We start from the raw sequence: 26,361 nt of genomic DNA on the forward strand, positions 1-26,361 counted from the left end.
ATGCATGCATTTGATTACAAGTATTATTTAAAGAAATTGAACTCAGGTTTGCAATGCTGAATTTCTTTTCCCTGTGATAGTGTGCCAACAGCTTTCTGTCTTCCCGCAGTGCAGTCCCTAAGCTATAAGATCTTTGGCCCTTGCTGTGTGTGTGTATATCCTTACCAGCAGGCTAGACATGACTTTAGCACTGTGTCTAGATACATATGGGAATGAGACCTGGTATGAGATAAGGTTGCCCTCATAGACAAAGACATAACAAGGATCAGCAGTTATCAGTGGAAGTGAGACAAATTCAGGCTTGTAGTAAGTTGCAATTTCCTAAATAGTTGCCCATAACTTAATGTTATTTGAATGGGCTTGGATAGCTCTCTTAAAGTCCCATCCTGGAAAAAATTATCCCATTCTCTGGGGAAAGTTGTGGTAGTATGTCTACAAGGAAGGTTAGGGAAGGTGATCGTGGTAGTTCTTTATAGGTTTAGGGACTGTACCTCTCTGGAAATACCACCCAGCTCTTTACCACACTTGGAGACTGTCAAAACAGCTCTGGCAGAAGCTCTGCGCAGTGGGCGGAGGTAAACCCTATGGCCTGAAGCATCACCTCTTCAAGATGGGATCTCTGCGTAGCATGTCCTTTATCACCGGGAAAGAACTTAGATGGGTGATAGTGATGTACCAATGTCAGTTTGTTATTTCTTTGTGACTGTTGCTTATAGAAGAGGAAGCTGCAAGAAAATGAACTTGCAAGAAAAACAGACTGAGTGACTTCTATTTTTTGTGTCTGAAGGTAGCCAACAAATGCAGAGAGCTGCTTGTAAGCCTCCACAAAACAAGCATTTGCTGGAACATCTGTCTCGCATCATAAAAGAAGTTAAAAAAACCTTTCTCTTCCAAAACTTCTGTTTAAATGGTGAATGCCAGCACAAGGGAATGTCATGATTAAATGCAATCCAGAGCAGCAAAGGTGTCATGGGTGGGGATGAAATACTTCAAAAGCCAATAGTACCATCATTCACTTTGCCAGAGAAACAGCTAAAATAGCCATTAGATGAAAGTCGTGTGAATGAACCTGAATCCTGAAGAGGTGAATTCATGTTGATGGGAAAATAATAGCCATGGAAGTAGCTTGTGACCCCTGTGGCATCATCACCGGGGACACATTCTTCCTCTCAGAGACTATGAAACATACTTGACTGATCCATATTTCTTAATCCCCATTTCAGTTCTGTACTGACTCCCATCTCTTGCTGGTACCTGCTGTCATGATCTTTGAAATTTTCTTGTTTGCTGCCTCATTTCTCTTTGTTCCAGTCCTTCCTTGCTGCCTTTACAGGTGGTGGAAACATTCCCTGAGATGATGAAGAGCTTGGTCACCTTGTGCTCAGGTCTGAGCTTGTACGTTTTCTAGTTGCCTTTAGCAGTTTTGCATGTTGCTTGGTGGTTTGAGTATGGAGGATTGTATTGCTCACAGAATATTGGCCAACTGGATCCATAGGTGACTTAGAGAAAGCTAGCAAACAGCTTCACTGCATGGGAAAGTAATGAGCTATGTCTAAGGCAGTCAGGATCCTCTGGTGCGCATTGATTCTTCAGAGCACTCATCCGTCCTTTTCACTCCCCTGGCCCGCTAACCCCTGCTGAAGAAACCACATAGGAAAATTTGATTTTTCTATGGTTTTTTTTCCTCTAGAGACATTCCTTTTTCTTTAGCCATCTAAGTCCCAGAGAGTTGGTTTTTTTTCTTTTTTTTTTTCCTATCCTAGTCTACTAACCAGAACTTCTTAAGATGCAATTTATGAGAGTCCATAGCCTATTTTTAAGAGAAAAATATGGCTGTATAACTATTTTTTCTGAATTTATAATTTCTAATGGTTGGTAGTTCAAGGAAATTTTTAGTAAGAGAGAATTGATATTATCTGGTTTCTAAATATGCGTGACCTATCACTTCTTTCTCCAATAATTAAGGGCTTCATTCCCGTTAACTAATTTATATAACCATCTTTCTGCTATTAGACTTACAAAAAATAACAAAGCAAGCACTGAATTTGTAGTATAGAATATCTTCTATTGGTTATCTTGTACAGTTGATGGGTAGAATCTGTTCTTAGTTCTCAACCAATACTGTGCTGAATCAGCACCATGATTGCTGTTGGTCTTTTCTGGACAATTTATTTTGTGCCCATAGACCAGAAATATTTTTTGCCAATGCAAAGATAACTCTGCTAGTTTTACCACAAAGCTGTTGTCTTTGGCTCTGACTAGCCAAATCTGTTGTGGATTGGTCTGCAAAACAGGAGCTATTGTGCATGTGTAAAGCAATAGACTGTTGGTAGTAATGATAGCAGGGAGGCAAGTATAACTGTGTCTCACCTAGACCAATACGGCAACTCCTAAAATCCCTTACTTGCAAATGAGACTGATACTTAAAAATCACTTCTCACTTTACTAAGGTAGTGATTTTGCTGTCATAAAACTCACTAGTAGGTATTTTAAAATTTAGGTTAGACATTATTTCTATGTCTACATTACATTAAGGTAATTTGGAGAATGCTTCATGTCCCAGTTTGGGATGACATTTGCACAAATGGTTATAGTTAAGCTCATGTTTAGTTCTTGCTAAGAGTGGGCCAGAAGTTGAGCACCTTGTCTATAAATGTAATTGAAAGTGGTTTATGAGGCAATGGCATCTATGAAAAGGGGTAGAAGTGTCTGATGTAGCCCAGAGGTTTATTACTAAGAATGTTACTGTGGTAATCTTGGGGAATCTTATGCCCTCCTATAGCATTGTGAATAGTCAAGGTCCTTACAACAAGGCGCTGTTATTAATAATTGTATATATAAGATATATACTTTATATATTTCATAAAACAGGTGCTTTATAAATACCCATTAAAAGAGATGCTTTGATTATTTTATGTTTCTCAACGTAGATTGGCTTCTGCTTTCTGGGTTATCAGGCATGTCTGCATCACAGTAAGAAGCAAAGGTACTTCTCTCAACTTCCAGTGAACACTGTTCCCCTTCCACCTGAGGAAGTGTTTACCAACCAAACCCTTCAAAAGCCAGATGCTGCCTCTTAGTAACTGTGTTTTATTTGATGTCTGTTACCAGTGCATGCAGAGGAACAATCATAGCTGTGAGAAGTGTGGACAGCTGGATAGTTATTTGCAGATGTCTTAGAGATTTATATCAACCAGTTAATTGTACTTGCTAGATGAGCTAGAGGACCTCATGTAATTTAGAATAACCACACAGCATTTCTTGCTAATCAGGGAGTTGCCCAATTTGGAAATACATACATATCTTAGGCCCATCAGATACACAGCAGCGCCATACCTTACACCTATTCCAGTTTGGGAGTAATTATTGTAATGTTTTGCAGAGTTGGATCCAGTAGGTAAAATTTTGCGTCCTCCCTTGTGGCCTTATCAGGCTGTCATCTTCATTTTGCCTTGAGAGATTCAGGAGATGTTTGCTTGATGTTCCCAACGGTACATATCAATTTTGAACAGAGCTTTCAGCCACTTGGACAGTTGTTGGGGGTATGTTGAGAGGATGAGAAACTGTAACCAAGGAGGAGAGAAGTGTAAAATTAACAGAAATTCCTCCATTAGACATTCCTAACAAGTTAACTGCCATATTTAGTTGAAGAGATCTGTCTGGAAATAATACAATACTTATTTTTAATAACCTTTAAGTATGTAAGCATGCCCCATGACAACTGTGTTAAAATCACAGTAAGACTTGCCAGACCAGGCAAATATTTATGTGTAATACGCAAATATTAGCGATTACCTGAGGTGACTCAGTAGTGTCTTCAGTGGTCCTCAAATCTGTATTTTTCAGCACAAGCCTCAGAGATCCTTCACAATCTCAATGTGAATGGACATCAGTAGGAGTGGAGGTGATTAGTATCCATTTGAGGGTGCTATGCTTTTCATAGGCCTGGCCCTTAGTTTGCCTTCCCCTGTGTCTCCTTGTTTAATAAAACAGAATTGGAATCCATCCATCAGAGAATTATTGCAGGTTTGATTAATTTGAAAATAAAACTGATGTTCATGCTGTTATCCAACAGTTGTCTCCACCTGTTGGCAAGAGTTTCAGGATCTGAGAGTGCATTAGGTCTTTATTCAAGTACACAATATTCAGTCAGCTGCAAAAAAAATAATTACAATTTCGTTTTTGTTTTCCATCTGTAATAATGGCAATGTTCCTATCACTGAAAGGGATAATATACACAGCATTTAAGCACCCTCAGGCTATAGCAATGAAGAGATTGTACCTTATTCTTGTGGAAAGATGCTATGCTGCGTAGACTTGGTGTCATGGAAACTGAAAGAATGTATGAAGTTTTAAATAGGCGGATGAATTTTAAATCCACTTCTCTAGCTACTTTGAAGAAGCACACAAATGGCTTGGTTGGAGAAGTCACAAGAAGTTCACAGGAAAAAGAATTTTCCAGCACCAATATGATGGTCTCCATAGTTCTTATGTGGGGTATTGGGATTAGACTGGGCTTTAAACTGACTTTTCACGGGCCATGTTTTCTTTATGCAGACTGCTTTCAGGCCAGCTCAGATGCTGATTTCTGAACTTTCAGGTTAGCCACCATTACTTTAAGAGTCTCCCAAGTCCCCATTTCATTTATTTACATTTTTTTAATGTTATTAAGAGAAAACCAATAACCATCCTTTAAAATTCCAACCCCCAAATCTTTCCTTCAGAAGAAGCATTATAAGTTTGCTGATTGCCAGCAATGCACTTACCTATGCCATTAATTTGTAACCTCTACTTCTGAAATCCTAACCCTGCTGAAGTCAATGCCAAAACTTCCTAAGGATTTCATTGCCAAGTAGTTAAAGCAAGAAAATAAATACCTGAACTCATTATATATCTTCTGCTGCCCCCATAGTATTTAACATGTTGTTGTCAAGTACAGAAAAGCCCCATTCATCACAGCCCAACAGAAATAATACCGGTCTTTCACCAGCAGTCTCGGTGAATTATTAACAGTCTGCATTTCATATGAATTGCACACATCTATCAGATTCAAGTAATGCTAACAGACAACACCAGGACTTCATTAAGTTCATTTTGTAATTGAGTAAAATTATGGCCCAGCCTGTGAGTGCCTTGAAGTGGTAAGTGTTAACTTGCACGAGTTCTCCAGCGCATTGAATAAAAGGTCCACCTGGCCTCAAGTGATTGTATAAATTATGTAGCCATTGTTACATTTATGATATAGGTAGAAGTTAATTTTCTTACCTTTTGAAGTGCCTGAGAATAGTAGGTCGTTTCTGACAGCGGGCTTCCAAACGAATTTTGCTGAAATCTACTGACAGCTAAAATTTACTTCTTGCAAGCCTCACGGCTTCTGTGTGAAATGAAAGGAATCGGGGGGTTTGGGGGGGGTGAGGGGTGGTGTTAGAGCTGTGTAGTAGGAAGAGGCTGAAAAGCTTGGCTTGCAGGATGCGTGTGCCTGCTAGCTCGTCTCCAACAACAGGGTGCAGCCGGGCTCACGAGAGCTGCGAGAGATGTTGCTGCCTGACAAAAGTCATAGTTGAGATAAAAGCTTCTAGATCTCGAGCAGGTACTGGCTGCACACACTGCAAAAGGACCTGTTCTATTTTTGGACGGCGAGAGCAGTATGGTTTTCACACTGTTCTTCACTAACTCGTATGCTAAGAAGGAATGGTAATGATGACAGCCTTATCATGGGGGAAATGCTTCAGGGGTGGTTGTTAGGAGAATGCTCAAAATCACTATTTGCAATCTGCATGAAGGAGTGGAATCTACATTTTATACCATCCATCTGTGTACCAAATAAATGTGAACAGTTGTTACAGAAACAAAGTCTATCCGCATTCAGCCTAGCAGAGGTCATTCCTTACCTGTTGCCAGTCTGACCAAGTTAAGATGGCATTTAATATGGGCTGAATTTGTGCCAGACAGAGGATTAGTTATTAGATCTTGAAATATGTGGTTGGTTGGTGATTTTTTTTTTCTTAATTCTCCTGGAAACACTGTTCAGCTGAAGAGACCACAATGCAGGCAATACTGCATCGCAAGTTCAGTGCCTTTGTTCTAACATGAATATTGTGTTTTGAGTGATGCTGATCTGTTTTGAGAGCTTGTGGGATTTTCAAAACCACTGCTATGTTAATCTCATTTGGTTCCTATAACATGCTTCAGATTACTCTCTCTTTTCAGGGTCTGATGACAAGATACTGAATGGTGTGATTTGTACTGCAAATGGTTTATTTTCAGTTTTCACTACACCTTCATTTTGGAAATCTGTGACTGTTTAACCCCTTTGTAAGTCTTCAGCATGCCTTATTACGGTGAATTTCTTTGCTAATCGAGATGTTTGGTAATGACAGAATCTCTGTCTCTCAGTTAGGGTAGGCATTGCTCTGTCCTGAAGACACTTTGCCTTTTGACCTCTTTGATCCAAATTAATTGTAGGAGGCTAAATGCAGACAAATATCAAATGTACAGCTGTGCTTAACAGAAATGTTACAATTACATAAAAGTATCAGAAATCAAAGGAGAGATCCAGAGAGGTGATTCAGCATAAAAATAACAGGGTAGCTGAAGTTCATGATTTGAGCTGGTAGTTCTTCTCTGCTCATACTTGGGCACTGAGTCATCCAAGGCGTAAAAGCTAAATGAAGAAAGAGAACATAAGCCATCATACAAGAACTAAGGTAAGTAGAATTACCCTCCTTTCATGTCCTCTCACATATGGGCAGAATTGGTCTCTGCTGCAATCCAAACATAGGAATATATAAGCAGCAGGAATATTGCCAGCAGAGGGAAATTTCCAATAGTTACGACTAGTACTCCTCCCTGGGACCCTATATGTGTTTTGTTTGTTGTTGGGTTTGGGGGGTTTGTTTGTTTGTTTGTTTTTCAAGGGGAGGGGAGGGGAAACAGGCATGTAAAATAGCATGTAAATATCCCAAACAGCATGATACAGCATCCGAGTTGCATATTCAGGGAATAACTAGAAGTTACTATTAAACTGAAGATTGGCTTAAAACAAACCTTAGTGTGGAGTCAACTGTATAACTTAAATATATCCCCTTCACGTCTTCAGCTGTGTCTTGTGTACTAAAATTTGCTGAATTTGGTGCAAGTTTTAGTTTCTGAACATCTTGGATCTGAAGTGTTTCCTATCAAATTCTTGTTTCGAGTCATTTAAAGAGTTATGAAATTCACATTCAGTCTACAACTCTAATCTGAAATTTCTGGCTCTGGTACATGTTCAGATAAGCAGATTTCAGTAGGGGAATATGGCATGTACCTTATCTGTTGCAGATAGATCCATCATGGAAAACCCTTATAATCAGCAGGTACTATAAAGAGATCTGCCCTGGTATTCATTTAAGTATTAAAAATAAAGGCTCTAATTAGCAATGTACTATGATATCAGCATTATGTTAAGTGCATTTGTTTTCATCATCCTCAAAGCTTGCTTAAATCTCGCAGAGAAATGGTGGAAACCATGTAACAAACCATATAACAACATCAGTCACAGCTGTACACAGATGCAGTGGGGGGAAAAAATGTGAAGCCTGCAAATACTGACAGGTAGCTCTGACAAATGCTTTGTTTTAGAAATATAAGCATGTGCAACACACTCTGAAGAGATCGTTTCAGTAGAGCATTGTGAAGTATGTGCTAAGAGGAATTTATTTCCTACTGAATAGTCAGAAGCAAAGTCTGTATTGCCATGTTCCTATAAAAGGAACAGCACAGAGGAAGGACTCTGCCTGCTTAAAATGGATTTGGACCCATTTATGCACATAACTTCCATCTAGGCATCTAAATACCTTTTTTTAGAAGTACATAGCATGAATCCTTTGCCCATAGATACAGATGTAAGTGTATGTCTGTGTGTCCTTATTCACACATACATATCTATAAAAATAGTGACTTCCTCCAGGGAGATTGGCTACAGCAGATAACCCACACCTGGTCTTTAACTCACAGATGAGCCAAGGCATGTAGATATCCGATATAGTTATTTTGCCAATGGATGATCTATGTAGACATAAACAGCCCTATTTTGAGTCCACATGGCATGGTGGTAGTACTTTTGCTGGTTGCTTTTTGGTTCATTTCAGCTGTAGTTGTGCAGAACATGGAAAAAATGAAAAGAAAAAAAAAGGAGTTTTTTTAAAATTTCTAGACAGTTTTAAAGAAGCCCCTTTTCTGTGCTCTTTTCTGATTTGGGGGGGACTGAGGAGAGAGGGAGGAAGAAAGAATGTGTCTCAGCCAGCTCTAGTCCTTAACCTTTCAGGTCTTAGAATTTAAATAAAATGTGTTATACAGTCAACACATAATACCATCCTGCAGTTTGTATATGCATAGGTGTAACAGAGCGGGGACAGGAATTTGTCTTCTATTCATTAGCATTCCAGAGTACTAGAAGCAAGAGATTCCATCTGGAGATGAGTTTCTCATAGTTTCTGAGTACAAAAATGAAATAAATGTTGTTGCCATATTGTTCCAACTGCTTGATTAGCAATGAGTCAGAGAGTGGTCTCTATGTTCTTCTCCATCTGGACATGTATATTCCATGATAAGCTTGGATAAGAAATTAAAAAAATCTGTTAGAGTATTTAGCTCCTCAGCTAAAAAGACAAGGTTGTTTGTAGGAAAACTGTAGAGATTAGTTTTACAGTCTTAGGCCCTCACGCTGAAAATACTCATGCGGGCAAGTACCTCATGCATGTAATGAACTTGCTTGATCTATTTATAGCTTTACTGAGTGTATCTTTGTACCCAGATGGTGCTCCTTAAATTTCACTGGGCTGTGTGTATGAGCAGCAGTTCACACAACAGATCACAATGCAGGACAAGAATCCAGGTAGCAAACAAATATTCTTAATTAAGAAGATGTTCACAATTAGTGAATACAGTACTTACAACTTTTTTTTACTGGTGTGTCTCTGCAAGAAGGATCTGTAACTGATGGAACTTGCAGAATTGCATGTAATTACTTTTTAAAAAATTTTGGATAATTTTCTTTACAAGGATGAATAAATAATGTTCAATTTTAAGAATGGAGAAACTGACAAAAAGGGTGGAGTAGCCAAATCTTGCAGTGTGTCAGGAGCAGATTCCAACCTTCTAGACTCCCCCTCTTTCGGTAGTAAGCATCCCCACAGCACCTTGCTTCTCCAAGCTTGTTCTTTGCCAGTTTTGGTTCCCTGTTTATTCTTTCCACGTGCCTGGACTCCCACCAAGGTTGGTTTGGATTTCTTTTACAAGCAAGACTCTCTGAAATTTTCCTCCCTGGCTAACTGAAGTCCATTTGTATTTGCTTCTTCCATAAGCTATTCTTGTAATTCCACTTTAAAAAAAAAAATTATCATTTTAATATATGTTCTGAAATTCTACTTCAATCTACCAATTCATAGTTTTGTAAATCTCAAAAAAACCCAACCCGTAACTGTGAAGGGGGAACATAATCCAGGCAATGAATGCTTACATTGAACTTTAGTGGGAGCAAATGCATTTCCCTGTGCCCCTCCCCTCCTATTGAAATAATAGATTTCATGTTAAAGAAAAAATTTGAATAATAGACTTTTTTTGGACACCTCCAGCAATTGAATGGTGTTTCATCTGCTGATATCCTGATACTTGTGAAAGGTATTTGGTATGAACAAACACACCTAGGATGGCTAATTTTAACACTTGCAGGGGCAGATATTATGACTGTGTCTAAGGATGCCTGCAGCTGTCTTTGGGAGGGTTACAAATGAAAGCTCACTATGAGTCCAGGCTAAAAGTGTGGTTTATTTTGTTTTGTTTTCCTGTGCAGCAAGTGTCAGGAGGCTGACTTCCTTTGTGCAGTTTGTTACTTTTAAAAGCATTTGAAAATACAAATGTAATGATTTATTTGGGTGCAATGATTGCAAAGTATTTTGTATGAATTTGAACAGGATAAATTACTAGATTGGGATTACCTCAAAGGAACTGTAGGATTCTTAGCATTACAAATCTGCTTCTTGATCAGAACTATCCAGCACATTGAGTTCAAGGTGGCGAGATTAATACGTTTCTGCAACATGAATGAAACCCATCTCAGGTTTTAATACAGCCTCTTGTGCACTGCATATAACTTGACTCTGTAAGTAGCCAGATGTTATGAGGTGCTGATTGCCAGTTTTAAGCTAATGGTAACTTACTGGTTCTAACTTAGGAGACATTAAAAGTTAGAGGGAAGCAGTGAAGAAGGGAATACTGCCTCTTTAGTCATAGCACTCACAGCAGTGGCTCTGTCTTTATTGTAATTCTTATACATTTGGCATAAACCCTTTATTTTTTAGAAAACATTTTTTGTTACTGTTCTGAGGGGACAGAGTTGAAATGGAAAACGTGCTCTGAAAAAATTCTGCAAGATTATTTTAATGAAGTTTTAAATTTTTTCAAGACATCCATATGTAAGTCTGCTTTTTAATACTGTTAGAAGTTTTGCATTAGTCTATTGTCTTTCTTGCTCTTCTGTCCATGGCACAGTCTCTGCTTTCTTTGTCTTCATGAAGACCCCAGGAAGGCAGTACGCCGCAGACTGTTTGCGGAAGGCCTGAGACAACAGGAGAGTTAATGACCCAGTGTATTTTCTTCAGAAGCATAGATGTCTTAGCAGCCTCTCCCCATTCTCCCTTGCTCTCTTCCTTCCTTGTCTTTCTCCAAGCTACTTGTTTCCCACTCCCATATTGCAGTTTTATGCCCTTTTAGTTGTTCCAAAATGAGCTGGGCTTTAGAAAGATTTTTAAAAATTAAAAAGGAAACATGTCTTGTTTGGGTTTTAGATCATATCAGACCTGATTTACCCTGCAGTCCCTTAGTACCACGTTGGCCCAGCTGAACCATGGGTGAGTAGTGGTGCTGCGGCAGGAGCAAGCAGCTGAGTTGGTGAGGAGGGCCAGTAACTTTGTAAAATGGCTTCGTTCCCAAAGAAGGTGCATGGTGGAACTGCATATGGATTACGCCTTGAGCTGAGCATCCAAGCGCAGCTGTGTTTATTACACTGTCTGCAAAATAGAGCAGTAGTGTGCAGGCAAAGCTCAAAAGCCCCTTAGCAGCTTCCTAATCTGAGGTCAGTCGAGACAGGATTCCCCTGTTTCTGGATTCAACTTCCAGCTTAGAGGAAGGCCCTGTACATAAATCTGCTGTATATTCAAATGTCATTTGAAGTGGTTTGGGCTACAGAAAAACAGCCGATAGCTTTGTTAGAGGACGGAGGGACTGGAATGAGTGTAAATAACTTACATGTCATATGTGGGTGTGGGACTGTCCATATAATGTGTATGCCCCAGCTTCCCAGCCTCAGGCTGCTGACATAGTCCTTCCCTGCCATACATCCGTAGGCTGTTCGTGTTGGTTTTTTCTGAGAGCACTTCTATCACACCAGCTGCAGCTTCCCACTCCCCAGGTCTTGGCATGCCCTGTGGTTTGGCTGGCTTGATGATATTCCCAGTTCCAGTAGAGCAGTCTCTTCCTGTAGAACATCTATCGTATTCTTGATGACCTCCTGTCCCGTTAGCAGTTCATCCTCACTTTCAGTCTCTTTCATCTCTATTCTGATCGTGATTTCAAGTCATCTCACATGCCACACTGTTACAGGGCATGCATTTGCTCTTTCTTAGCTATGTGCTTGCCTGGTCATGTTTAATCAGTGCTTTTCCTAAGGATGGTCTGTAATCTTCTTGCACGGTTTCAGTAGCTTGTTGAAACAGCTATAATATTCTGACATGTAATAGAACTAAATGTAGAATGTCTATCTTTCTATCCAAAACATTTTATGGGGCAGGGGGAGATTTTCTAAGAAAGGTATCTGAGGTCAGGGAAGAGCAGTTACTTATGCTGGAAAATCTGTGAATGCATCTCGGGTACATCTGCCTGTGGCTTCTTGGTGGTGGTGAGGATGTTAATAATTCCCAATAGCATGTACAAATGCAGTGTTCATGCTCACTCTTCACATGGCATGGCTACATGGCTGTTCATCTCCTATCCATACCCCAGTCAGATGTAGATGAGCTGTAAGCAAGCTATATAGTAAGTGGAACCCTTCCCAAGTAAGCTTTTCTGATCAAGGCTAAAAGTTGCATCTTTCTCTCTATGCATCTTCCATCTGTCCTTTATGACTTCAACGAAAAATCAGAAACTGTTTTCTTCAACGTTTCTTTCATGTACGTAACTTACTTCCTCATTGTAGCTTCAGGGAGCCATTATGTTTTTCTGCTCCACCCTCCTATAGCCACCAGCCTCTATAGATCATCAGACACTCTTCAGACCTACCAGAAGTTCACTTAAATAGCAGAAACTGAACATTGCAAATCATGTCAGGACTGTGAAAAGCTGCCTTAAAAGTCTGGGTCAGCCCTGACCTGGAGTTGTTGGCTCTCTCTTCTGCACAGACCTGAACTGTTACAGGTATAATTCAGTCTGTCTTTAAAATCAAGGTAGACCTTATTTTATGGAAGTGTATCTGATCAGTCTGGTACATGAGTACCCAACTGCACGTCTCTCGCTAATAGCAATGAATTACCTGATTAAGTTTCCATCTGTATCACACTGTCTAGGCAGTGGACAGCATCTTTTCTTTATTGTTCTTCACATCTCTATCTGTGAGTTTTCTTGTAAGTTAACAGAACTGATATTAAATCATTGCAAACAAATAGAAGATCTAGTTCTAAAGCAGTTATCCAGCTTTGAATAAGACTTGGTGAATAAACCTATCTTTGGTTAAGCTTCAGGACATTTTTAAATGCATTCTAAATGATTAAAATCCTTTAATCCTGTGCTGTCTTCCTGTCACAGATGTACTATTAATTCATTAACATGATTTTCACTGTAGTTTTGTTAGCAGGCTTGGCAAAGGTGGAAATTATAGCAATTGAAAAGGGTACATAAAAGGTAAAGGTATTCACTGACCGCAGTAAAGAGTGGAAAAGCATTTTTCTCAGCAAATGAACACGTTTTTCTTTTATTTTGCAGATGGGAGATGTAATATGCTAAAAATGCAACTTAATATGCTTCCACATCTCATTTGAATAGACATCAAGCAAAGCAGAAGATCTGTATAGCATCAGAGTACTTGGCCTCAGTATTCCATAAACATGGCTTGTTATATTTTTGGCTGTTTTGGTCTCCCACAGAGTCCAGTACATACTTTACATTTAAAATATGTGCTGGCATTGCATTTGAGATGGGGTCTTTGTGTATTAGGAAAAATTTACCAAAAGTTCTGTGGTAGACAGCCGAGAATAACAGCTACCCTCATTAAATATTGCTTTTAATAATCAAATGTTACAGGGTAGGTACAGATTAGGAGAGAAATTTTTGCCTCTTAGGTCAGAGAGGATGGATGAGGGGTTAAAAAGCTGGTATTGGATTCTAGTATCAGTATAGGCTTATTGTCAGGCTGTTCATCACCAGCTGGAAAGCAGTGTTAGTAAAAATATGTTATCACAAAATCTTGTTAAGAAGCGCATACTCAGGCTGCAATTATTATATCTTAATGCAAGAAGAATGCATTCTTTGGTTTTGGCTCTAGAAGAAAAAGAATTAGTTACCACATTAAAAGACAAGAGGCAAATATAATTAAATGGTACTGTGCAATCTTACTCCACTTCTGCTTCCAGTATTAGTTTTCTATGTGCAATATGTACCAAAGGCATCGCGTACAGTACTAGGAGCGCTGGTAGCTACTTGTAGGAGAGCAGTTTATGGCTCAAGGCAGTTGTTTATTTTGTTTGTTTAAACTTAATCACTGGTACAGTTGACTGTCCAGTACATACCTCAGCTCAGTAAGGCTACCTGTGGCACAGCAGACTTTGAGCATTGAAATAGTCCCGTCTGAAATCAGACACAACTTGTTTCTAATGTTAAGCTTATGGTCAAGTACCCTGTTTTATCGGGGCTTATGATGAAGAGCCCTGTGAAGGAGGCTAATAGCAAGTTTCCAGGTTTCCTTATTGTGTAGCACATTGTCTCAAAATTACATGTGCTGTGCCATCATTTCACACGGTTTCATTGACTCATCAGAGGCTTGTTGCCAACGTTGTGCTTCATCTGTTACTGCCAGGAGAACAATCTCGTGAAAAGGCAGGCGTGCATGTTATGGAGCTATTCAGAGCTCCTAACAGGATGAGTGCTGAGAAAGAGGAAATAGAAATAGAAATGACAAAAAGCTACAGATGTTTGGAGAGCCAGAAGACTAACGCAGGAGCTGCCAAAGAAAGAACAGATAACAGCAAAAATAAGTGGAAGAGAAATACAGGAGTGTGGGATGTGGTAGAAATCCTTATGAAGGAAAAAGGTTTGAAATCTTTGTCAAGATAGGAATCATCACCAGACCATGAGTGGATCATGGCATTTCCTAAGGTCTTTTCTGTTTCGCCACAGTTTGGTGATTTGATTATATTTGATAAGGTGATTTTACTTCTATTTATACTCATTTTCCCAGCTGAATGCTTGTGAGCTGGCAAAAATATCATAGGTTTATAGCCTTATATAGGATTAGCTCATTGCAATGTTTGATAACATTCAGTAGAAAAGGAAAGCTGATAGTCTAGAGTATTTGAACTGTAATATTCTACTAGTATTTTAAGTGGGGTTTTTAATATTCTGAAAGAAGTACCTGTTCTTCCCTCGATCTGTCAAACGAAGTTCTGCTCTGGATACGCAGATGTAACTCTAATATAATGAATATGCAATGACAAACTGGGGCCAAGCTTTGTCCCACGAGCCAGCTTAAGGTATGCTCACGTGGAAAACAGAGTTCATAACCCCTGAGGCCAAGCAGTGTCACCCTGGACTGGTGATAATAGCAGTGAGTGCTCAAGAGCATCAGCAGCGCCTGCAGCAGTGAGACCGCGTGCTCCCGGCCTCTCCCACCCTGTCCGCTAACGCGCACTAACGCCCACCCTCCGTGTCTTCAGTGTTACTGTTATTTGTGCGAGCTGGAGTAAAGCGTGACAAGCGGGCAGCTCCATGTCACTATATAGGCATGCTTCTAGGCAAACTTTGTGGCTTGCCCAGCTGGGAGGTGGCAAAAGGAGGCCGTTGCAGCAGGCAAGGAGTGGCAGAGAGCACAGGTATCTGTTAGCCGTCCTGCTCTTTTCCCGTACCTTCACGCCATTGCTTCACGCTGTGAGAATGTCCCTCAGGTCGTGATTTAACCTTGAGCGAGGCAAAGCACAAGCAATGCAGCTGTCTGCGCTGTGGGTCCTGTCTTCAGTGTTTTTCCTTCTGTCCTGTCTGTACTTTTCATGCCAGTTAGAGAACCGTCTCCAGCGCCCACTGAAGCCTTCACTGAGGGCTGTGGTGCAGATGGGTCCTCCGATGCAGAAACCTTCGGAAAGCGTGCGTTGTCCTCAGTGAGGAAGAAAATGCTGCAAGTTGCATTTCCATAAAGCTAAAGCAGAATCCTAAACAGCAGCCTCTTCAGGTTATTTCCTATCTCTTCTATGCAAAGTATCAGTGTAGACCAATCACAGACTCCTAATTTTCTGCAGTGCTTGTAAACATAACATTGTACATTTGTTAGTAAGAAGAAAATGAGTTTGAATTTCCCTGTGAAATATGAAAAGAAGGTAGTTGCACAATACTTCAGAGATGGAGGGCTCTGAGATGTGTTCTAATGCTACAGCCGTCAGCCTCTCTGTGCATGCAAATGTCGTGCTGTCAGAATTTAATAGGGTGAAATAGGTTTTCATTTTAGATGAACAAGAACTCCAATTATAACTCTTACAATTCCAGTTACTGTACTCTGGGTGAATGTGTTTAACAGCAATTCAGTATATGGCACAAAAAAAGTCCTTTGCATGGTGGCTGCAATTACAGTGCTAGTAACAACATCGTGCTACCCGTACAATAGGGTAGACAAGGCACCTCCACTAATCCCCCTGTATTTGGTTTTTGTAACTTTTTTTTAATGTGTCTTTTAAGCTTCAAGTTGTCACTCTTATTCTTAGTCCAGAACTCAATTTCTCTTGATAATTGGTGAAAGTCCCACCTGGCTAATTTAGAGCTCTCCTGGTTTTTAAAAATGGAGGTTTATTATTAGCTAAAGAAAAATAGTCTTGTTCCGTGTTTTAATGTTTCTGAAATACGCAAGATTAGAGTACTTAATCTCATGAAAGAATTGTGATATCCATAATCGTAAGCAAAAAATTTCAGTTGGCATTTTTATTGTATTTCTGAAGGCAATTGTTTTGCTGGAAAAATGGTGCAATTGGTAGCAAAGTCAGTAAACTGTTTACGAAGTTGTATATGTGATCCTGAAAAATATGTTTTGCAAATAGGTCCTTGCAAGAGAATATTCATGCACTGAAGTTAAAAAAACTCTGCCCGGGCTTTATGTATCCATTTGCATATTGAGATGAAAATCACAATTCAAATATTTTAAAGAATTCAGTTTCTAAAAAGAAAGCACTTCCATTTTAACTCCCTTTTGTGATAGTTTGGAATCGCAATTGATGTTTATTATAAATTTATATTTACAATCTCATGCAGCTTCCTGTACTACTTGTGTAAAAACAACATTGCTTTTTAGCAAGATGGGCTAACGTTCAAATCTATGCAATTTTAAGATATTAAGTTTCTATCTCCATTTAATCATAGTACTGAGTTTTACAAACTGTGGCTCAGCCCTGGTAACATGCAGGTGCCTAGAGGGAAAGGGCTGGTGTCTGAGACAAGACAGAAAAAGTACTCCATTCTGCTTTTCAAAGGGAGCCTCTGTTGTCTGAAGTAGCTTTGGGGCGATATCTTCTTCTACTAAAGACATCTTCCTGGTATACAGTCAAATTAATTCATGCTTATAATCGTTTTCTGTAAGGTTTTGAAAAGTTAACATAGCAAGTAATAATTGTCTGTCAGTAGTAAGTTCACTTGTGGCCGCCTGTGTGCTTAAGCTGTGTCTGTTATTGTGGTGGGGAACAGTTGTGCTTTGAAGCCCCATGAGAAGACTGGAAAGTACTGAAGGTATACCAAGGCTTAACAGCTAGAACAAAGCTTGACTCATTCGTTTGCTTCTTTTGCACACTGACTAAATGTGAGATATAATTTTACTTGTAGGTTAAGAAACATTTGATATGCAAGCTATTGAAAAGAACTAGTTAAAACTTCATGTGTCTCTCTTCTCTGAAATTCCTTGCAGAATAGAACTGTCTGCAAAAAATAGTCCGAAATGTTAGTATTAGCATAAGTATATATGTCTGTTGTAACAGCAAAAGAAAGCAATTTGCTTAGAAAACCCGTCTACCTACTATGGGTTTGCCATTTGTATAGCCTAGAAGCCTTGGTGTGTTTGCGTAGGTCTGTGGTTGGTTTGCAGAGGGGTTTTTTTATTTAAAAAAAATAATATATATATACACATATATATCTATTTCATGATCTACTGACTTTTTAAAAAATACATGAAATGCAATACCTATAAAATAATACATAGCTAGAATAGATTAGAGTATGTAAGAGTATTATTTATCAGATATTTCATCAAATTCAGATCTGAAAAAAATAATCCATATCTGGGCTCTGTGATAAAAATAACAGTGGGATATATTTTGATCGTGAACTAAAATGAAATTCAGCAGTCTGTCAACACTGTTGATCTATTTCTGAATGCCATTTAATCTGGTAATGAAAGACACAGTTATCTCCCTCCTCCTCCCTGCCCCCACCTCCCACCCCCCTCACCCCCGTTTAACATGAACAATTTTTTCAGGTGTTAAGCACCTGTGGCTCCAAATCAAACTGTAAGTGCCTTGTCTAGCATAAATTGAGAGTTCTGCTTCAATCAGACATGCTCTTCAGCAAGTCCTTTTTATTGCAGAGATGACCGTCTGCCCTTGTAAGCTCTTGACAGTGCTATTTTAGGATGGTTTCACTAGTTAGCTCTGGAATGATCGGAACACATCTTAACAGCAACAAAAAAACTGATCTAAAACAAGTGCACTTAACTCTAGCTCTGACGTGCTGGTAGACAATTCAAAATCATATTATATTTGCTTCAGAGGAAAAAACTTTGGAGAAAATAATGTGAACGGACAGTGGAAGTGGCATTTTAAGGCACGCTCGCAGACTTTAATTCCAGATTAAGCTTTACTGTCTGAATGCCAGTGCACTCACTTCCTTGCCATAAAAAGATCCGGTCTATCTCTTCACTTTAGTTGATTGCTGGAATGTAGAGAAAATGCTCACTGATGCAGTGAGATACAAAATGAAGTGCTGCAGATTAGTGCAGTCAGAATTTGGAATGCATGGTGACTTCTGTCTCAGAGAAATTATCCTTTTAGGCATTTAAATGGGGCTTGCGGCAGAGAGATTGTTTTTCAGGTTTGTTTGTTTATTTAATGGCAATATTCATTTTATTGATAGAGAAATATGTTTAAGAGCAGAGTATGCTTTTCACAAAATGAGTGTTTAACTTCTCCCACAGTAATCAATGCCTGGCTTGACCATGTTGTGCTTACATCCAGTCTAAAATTACCAGGAAAAATGCAAGTGGAGTTGAGGGCAGAAGCCTCTGCAGATTTACTTTCCTCCTTCCACTCCCAGCTGGGGCTCTCAAGTGAAGCAATGAACACACTTGGAGAATTTGAACAAGAATATTAAAGTAAGAGCCAGTCAAATGCAGAATGCGTCACAGAGTAACTGATGCTGTCTTTTAGGAACAACTAAAATATAATGAGTTATCTCAACACAGATATCTTCAGGAGAAAAAAAAAAAAAAAAAGCCCAAACCTATATTTTATGCTTTGACGTAAATGTGAGTGGTAGGTTTTTGTACATGCCATTCCTCAACAAATCCCACTAAAGCAGGAACTTACTCTTGAATCTCTTACAGAGAGTGGGGAGAGTTGGATAGGGCATGCTGTTCCGAATGGATGCTGCAGTGCTCTTCAGTGATCACTCAGAAAGGGCTACGCAGTAAGATGCACGCAGCACAGCCTCTCACCACAGGTGACAAAATGGCACATTTTGGGGGCTGAACCTGTTTATGCTAATAATATGTGCTATTTTTTTTCAGTGCTGAACTGAATCATCAGGAATACTTTCTTTTGCTGAACTGCTCTGTCCTGTGGAAGAGAAATCTAGTAATGACATGTTTAGATTAGTTTGCTTTTGCTGTGGCCAAGTTCAGGTCAAAAGTTTGGCAGTTTTCTCTGTGTGGGTTTTTTTTGGTTTTGTTTTTTTCAGTCCTGGCTGAAAGTTAAAAAAAAAAAAAAAAAGGCAACAAACTCTACATTTTAAGTGCATGTCCTTTTGCATAGGTGTGAATCTTCATTTGCTTGCTTTAACCACATTGAGCCATTGTAAGTTTGTTCTGTTGCATATCACTGTTCCAGATTGTCAGTTTTAATGAGAGGATTTACATTATTATGCATGCTCTAATTTGATATGAAAAGTTGCGAATAGTTAACAGCTATGACCTTCAGTGATTTAACTTTGGCTGCATGCATGGTCACTTTTTTGAGTGACTACTCAGGACCTTTGAAAAGCACGTCACAAATGTACTTGAAAATAGCCATGATCCTCAGAAGCCCATTTCTTGGCATAATTCAGAACTATTAACAAAGTAAAGGTGATTATCTCTGTGCAAATGCTCCAGTGTACAATTAAGGACACAGTTTTGAGTGTTTGAACAATCAGAATGATTTTGACCCTGAAATATGCTATAGCATGTTCCCAGGCTGCCTTCTCCCAGAAGGCATCACCTTAAGTTTAGTAATATCAAAACTTGAGCAACAAAAGCATTTTCAACTTGAAGTTTTTCTAGGTAGTCCTTTGCCCCATTTGGGTTGAATGGCTCCTTTTTCCCATCCCTGAGCATATTTTCCTTAGCACTACTTATCTATAATGATGTGCTCAGTGATTCAGGCCTATTATGGAGCTTGTTACAGCAATGGAATAATTTTCATTTGAACTTACTCAGAGGTGAATACAAATACCTATAAATAAACAAAATTCACTTTCTTCATCTATCATTGCAGAGGCATCTAAAAGCCAGAAATACAAATGAGAGTGGATGATAGCAGACAAAAGATGTGTTTCTTTACTCAACTTCATGAGATTCTGCTCCACAGAACACTGAAAATTAAAAAAAAAAAAAAAAAAAAAGAAGAAGAAAAAAGAGATTGCTGTTAACAGGAGAACAGAATGGGGATGGAAAGTTGGGAAATGAACTTGACTAGGCGCATGTCATTGTTGGAAGAGTTTCTGCAAATCACCAAGTTATGGACTCTTTGCGTCTTTGGATTGTCCCTTTTTCTTTAGTTTTAACATTGACCAAATAGCCTTTAGCAGGTCCAAGGAATGTGCAGTGCTTATTGTTTCTGGCAGAGTTGTTATTTAAGATGCAACAAGGTTCATTAGCATGGAGGCCTTCATACCAAGAACACCTGTAACATCATAGCAGTCGTAATGAATTGACCTGCATTCCTTTCAGGGTGGACTGAATACCAAGAGCTTCCCAATGCTTATTGATCTGATTTTGGAGAGTTTCCAGTGCAATAGCTTTGTCCCATTTTCAGAGTACTTTCTGTTGCATACTGAGGATTTGAATAGCACGTAAAGTACCTAAGTGATTGCAAGCCCCAGCGGGATAAAATTAAAGCCTTGTAAAACTGAGCTCCCTCGTGAGATATCCCATAGTTTGAAATGGTAAGGATGAATCTGGAAAAGATTATCAACAGAACAGGACACAGATTAAATGAGAAATTGGCCAAGAGATGTATAATATATTGATGGTCAGGAATAAATGTCTTGGGTGTATTAAGGATCTGGTTTTATAACACCCTTTAAACAGGATAAAAATGGAAAAATAGGCAGATAGAGGTAAAGGATCTAGCCTTCTCCTCTCAAAACATTGAAGACATACTATCAGGTTTTTACTGGTGGGTAGTTTGTCTGATGATAGTGATGGATCCTTGATACCCACTCATTTTGCACTTTGATAATTCCTCTGAAAAGTTTGAGCAGTACGGCAGTAGCCTGTAGTCAGTAGCTCACAGAGCACCAAAAATCAGGGAGATGGGGACTTGGGACAGCTGGTATTCCCCATTTCAAGTTGTGCTCCTTACACTCCCTAGTTGCCAGGGGCGAGTGTACAGTTGCCAGGGATGATGATTGGGAGGAAAATCAGAGATATACTTTTATTTATTAACAATTAAGTTTAAAAAAAAAAAAGTCACTCCATTATTTGTATTACTGGGAAATACGCTGCATACAGATCAGTCAGAAGACCTAAGTGCTGCTTAGCTTATGGGAACTAAGTACTTCAGGAGGATGCACAAGGGAAATGAAATTTCAGGCTGTAGTTCTAGGAACTACACAGATTTGCTGTCCAAAAATCCAATTTGGGTGACGTTGTTAAAGTGGGATCTCTCATACTGGACCTCTGTTTTCATGTCGGAGCTCACAGGCTTCCACAGAGCTTCTGATACAATCAAGAGGCTCTCCTAGCAGTTCGTAGAGTGGAACTGGGACAACAGACTCAAATACTGGCTGTGCTTTGTCTCCGTGTCCGTGCCGTGATTTCAGTGCAGTTGGGAAACGTTTGAATTTGTCTATTCAGCAGTTGAATAGTATAGTTACATTAACCACTCTTTAAAAACCTATTTTTCAGTCTTCCCTTCTCCTGTTCTAAAATCAGATAAAATATTCTTAACCACATCTGACTTTTAAATTCTTATGAAGGTGTATTTGGTCAAAGAAGATGTTGCATTTCCCTCAGAAAGGCATTCTCTTTGGGTGAAGGTTTAATCTGAGTTGACAGAATTAAACAGAGATTATTTAGTACTGCTTAACAAGCAAAGATTGATTAGTCAGGTATAAAGGCACAGTACTCTTCCCTTCTCTGAAAGCCTATTTCAGATCGAATTCGTCAGTTCAGTGCAAAGGATGACTTGATCAGCTTGTGAGCTGTAGCTAAATTGTAGATAATGAGACAGGGAGTTGTGCGATGGAAGCATCTGTATGTGTGTACGAGTGAGAGGGGAGGGAGGGAGGGATTTTAGCTTGTTTAGAAAATAAAATGCATCATTAATCTAAATATGACAGTAGCATAAGCTGTGAGAACTGTCTTCCAAACAGCATGCCATGAGCCTGCTTTGCTTGCTGCTCTCTGCCAGCTGCAATCACGTTTTTGCCTAACTGCTGGTTCGTTTCCTGGCGCTTGGATGGACCAATCCCTGCCTCTGCCAGAAAAAAGCATTGCGGGGAAAGACTGTCTGAAAAACCTCCACTGAAAGAATAATCTGCTTGGATGCAGTGTAATGGGAATGAAGGGGTAGAGAAGAGACATGCCAGTTCGTCACCATTCCCAGCTAAATCCGAATACCGTGGAGAGACTTCATGCCGTCTGCCTGGAGTCTTAGAAAGACATGTGCATGTTCAGTCGTGATGTGGCAAAGCTAGTGGAAGAAAAAGATTTTATAAGAACAATCTGCTTGCAAAAGCTGGTTTTGTTTCATTTTTATTCTTGTTGGGAGTGATTTTTAGCACAACCACCTTTGTATTTTGCTTCCCTTCTTCAAAAGCTAGATACAAGCATAGTTACAGGACAAAATATGAATACCTAATAATTTAATGTATTTGTCACCACACTGTTTTGCATACATATTTTTCTCTCTTCCCTGAATAGATGTTTTTCCTTTAAACACTCTGCAAGTTTTTTGGGGTAGGTTGGTTTGGGTTTTTTAAATAACAAACAAGTCATGTGTGAGAGAGTGCAAAAGCTAACAAACATAAAGCAAACAGCAATTATGCATAAGAAATGTATGGAGAAATATACATAGATGTACAGGAAGTTTTTAAATAAACTGAATATAAATACAGTGGAAACAGAAGAGGCTGAACTGCTGCTAGGAGGATAATTATATAATTGATGCGCTTCTCTGTAAGACTGCTTTTTCTGTGGTTTGATATATAGCTCCACTAATGAGGTAGGTCTCAGTCCCAGAATTTGGTCTCCTGTTCATGTGTAAGCTTTAGATATACTTAGACAGTTCTATGAGGAATATGTCTGCAGCCTTTTGGAAATGAAATGCAGCTCTTCTAGGTAATGCTCACTGTGTGTTGCTGGTTTCTGGGCCACACTATTTGCCATTTCCCATTTGGGGGAAGATGACAGTGGGAGTTGGTACAAACAGAAAATTAGAGTCATGTTGTGCACACAGTGATTCGCCTCTCCTTTCCAACAGGAGTCATGTTTATTTACATATATTTTCCTGATTGCTTTTGTAACTGAGTTCTCACTGAGCCTCCTTTGCAAATTAATCATACTCTTCATCTCATGCTTAAGCAGAAACTGATCTCATGGGCAGATCGATGTGCTGATGAAGTCCGTTGAAGTCAGAAAAAAGGATGAGGTTCATAGATGTGGGACTGGAAGAATCAGGTTGTTTTGCTGTTGTGCCACATCAAAGTACTGGTGTTTTGAAAAATAATTGAGTCTAAGCTGAATAATGCATTACCTGGGACCAATGAGGTGACTCTGGTTGAAAATTGATTTTACTGTTCTGTTTCATTTGAAGATTATCAGGTATTTTTTTTTCCTTGCTCTCTCTCTTAGTTTTCTGCTATCTGAATTCTCTTCGCGTCTTTGTGCTTTCCTTGTAACTTTGTTCCCTCCTCATGCACACACACACACACGCACGCATACACGCTTCACAGAAGAATGTTGAGAAACTTCCAAGTTCCAGAGCTCCACCATTTTCTTTCAGAGGGCCAGGAAGATGAGAGTATCCTCAGGATTTCTCTTTCCTCCTTTGCTCCTGTTTCCATCTTCCCATTTCTTGTCCCAGACGAGAATCCCACGAAGCAGTATTTCTTTGCTCACAGTTGCTACTACCTCCGAAGACGTTAGTATCGCAGCAGCCTGCTGGTGAGGGAAGCTGCCTCTCAGACCCCCGTTCAGTGAGCAGTGTGTCTCTGCCGCGGTCCCAGGGCTTAACACCGACAGACACATTTTGATGAGTATTTTTTCTGTAGTTAAGAGAATGATAAGTAGTAACTAAGAGCAAGGCTCCAACATACTCCTGGTTCCTAGCATTCTGTCTCTTGAATCCCTGTATGTTTGAGTGCTAAGTTATGTTCTCGAGTGACAATTAGGAGGTTTCAAATCTGGAAGTGCTGCATTTTAATAGGTAAGTTTAAAATAATTAAAAGTGTCTTGCAATTGTATGCTTTAGACAAAAGCACAGAGGAGACTAGTTTAAAGGTACAGACCAGAAATTCCAGATACATATCCCAGAGTTAACGCGTGATTGTGCAATACATACCTGAAAAAGAGATCCCAATGAGATGGGACAGCATCTGTTCACTGAACCAAAAGGACCCGCTTTTCCGCTCTGCTAGGCTTTGCTTTGCTTTTTACGCATCAAATCTGGCATTTAAACCTTTACCGAAGGTACGATTCCTCAGTTTTGAAAAGGCACAGATCTTGGAAAAAACAGGTGACGGTCATTAAAAGGGCATTGCACTGCCAGAAGACGTGGGTTATATGCACGCAGCCTCATGTGGGAAGCACGCCACCAGGATCACTTCAGCGTTACCTGGCTCTGGGAGAAGGATTCAGTCACTTGAACAGAGATCCCCAGTACCTTTGTAGGCACTGTAGCACGCCCTGCAGCCCACGGGGTTCCCGGAGGTCCTGCATCGTACCTGCAGGCCCTGTGCAGGTTTCTCACGTACCCTGAGAAGCGTAAAGTGGCACTGGGCACCTCTCTTCAGGCCACTGAATTCGGTGGCAGAAGGAAGTAGCTGGGGGGGCTGCTGGAAGAAATGCCAGGAGCTGGGCAGCAATGAAAGCACAGACAGAGCACATGATAAGGGCAGGGGGGGTGTGAGCGAGGCAAATAAAAAGAAGGGTGTAGGTGCTGAGGAGCAGGCAGATAATTAAAGAAACTTAAAATATAGGAGCCTGAGTTTTATACATTGACATGTGTTTCTTGACAGAAAATCACGTTAGCTACTTTCCTTCTGCAGTAACAGAAAAGTAGTCCAGGCTGGATTTGTCTTTCCGTAGATCTTTTCCTGTGTATAATATGTTGCTGTTCTGTGGGTTAGGTTTGTTGACAAAATTCCTCTCCAAAGGGTTTGCACTTATTTGTCAATACTGTACATGACTAATATGAACCGAATTGATGGGTCAAAATTGTTTTGAAGTAGATTGGTCTTGGCATAAAGAGATATTTTCAAGGAAGTATAAAGCAAAAAATAGAAGTAAAGAAAATATATACAGCAGAGCCATGACTGGAGAGTCATTAGCAATGATGTCGCTAACTAGGCCACGCTTAAAAAAAAAAATCCAAATGGGAAGAAATCTAGCATATGTATGCTGCAGCGGGAAGCAATATCTAGATAAGCTACTGAGAAGCGAGTGCCAGGTTTCTGAATTTAAACAAAAAGTTCATGCGTTTAAAAATCTGGCTGTAGACAGAACCACTTGGGAGCAAGTCAGCTTCGTGGCCAGAGGCTGAACACGAGCGCTGCTCGGCGTGGCGGGCAAAACTGCGCTTCGTGGCAGCCCAGCCTGGGCAAGGGCCCCCCCAAAGGAAGAGGCAAGGAGGGTGCGGGTGAAAACTAAAAGGCGAGGACCCCGCAGAGGACGTTTTGCAGGAGGGTAGCAGCAGAAGGCCGGCGCTCGCGCTTGGCTTCACCGCGACGGTGGCTGCCGAGCCACGTGCTCCGAGCCCTGCTGCAACACCGGCAGCTGGCCCGGCTCTGCTCTTCCCTGACCTGATGCTGTCTCGGGCATCTGCCTGATTTGTCTAAGTCTAGAGCTGGCTCCAAGTCACCCAGGGAATTACTCACTGTTATTCTTAATGAGTTGTCGAGGGCTAGGTTAGCTCAGACCTTAGCCGGCAATACGTGGTCAGTACGTTTGAATTATTATTTCTAACTTTGTAAAGAAAGAGGAATATTGCTGAAGAAGAATGTTGAACATATTGTTTAAGCTTGTGTTTCTTCTGGCGGTAAAAAGAAATTTCCTTTTTAGCACTGCCGTATCCCTTAATGACCTCCTTACCCCTTTGGGTTTTTTTAGTTGCAGCATCGATTGCAAAACAATGTTTTAAAGTTTTGCAGCATTTTACACCGTGGTAAGATGGTGATTTCTTTCACCTAGGGAGGCCACTGCACTAGGAACCGCCGACACCTACTCCAGCATCTGGAAGTGAAAAAGAAAACAGGCCAATTTTGTTCTGTGCGTGGCCGCTGGCGTTCAGGCGCCACGGGATATGCCCAGGAGTAGGGGTCTCAGTGCCTGGAGAAGCATCAAATCTCGTATGGGCGTGTGCGGCGAGATGATGTGCCGACACGGTGAGCAGGCAC

General features: G+C 40.1%; 1 protein-coding gene and 1 long non-coding RNA gene across 2 annotated transcripts in view; one reads left to right on the forward strand and one right to left on the reverse strand.

The window, feature by feature from the left end:
• The window catches only part of RNF150 (ring finger protein 150), a 127,345-nt gene that overhangs the window by 11,265 nt on the left and 89,719 nt on the right, over window positions 1-26,361 (forward strand). The window lies entirely within an intron of this gene.
• On the reverse strand, window positions 3,336-5,398 carry LOC121233389. The gene is made up of 3 exons (XR_005932701.1): window positions 5,266-5,398; window positions 3,796-4,085; window positions 3,336-3,563 (listed from the first exon to the last, which is right to left on the reverse strand). It is a non-coding gene; the product is annotated as an uncharacterized LOC121233389 (long non-coding RNA).

Source organism: Aquila chrysaetos, chromosome 1, assembly GCF_900496995.4.
Source record: "Aquila chrysaetos chrysaetos chromosome 1, bAquChr1.4, whole genome shotgun sequence".
NCBI lineage: Eukaryota > Metazoa > Chordata > Aves > Accipitriformes > Accipitridae > Aquila > Aquila chrysaetos.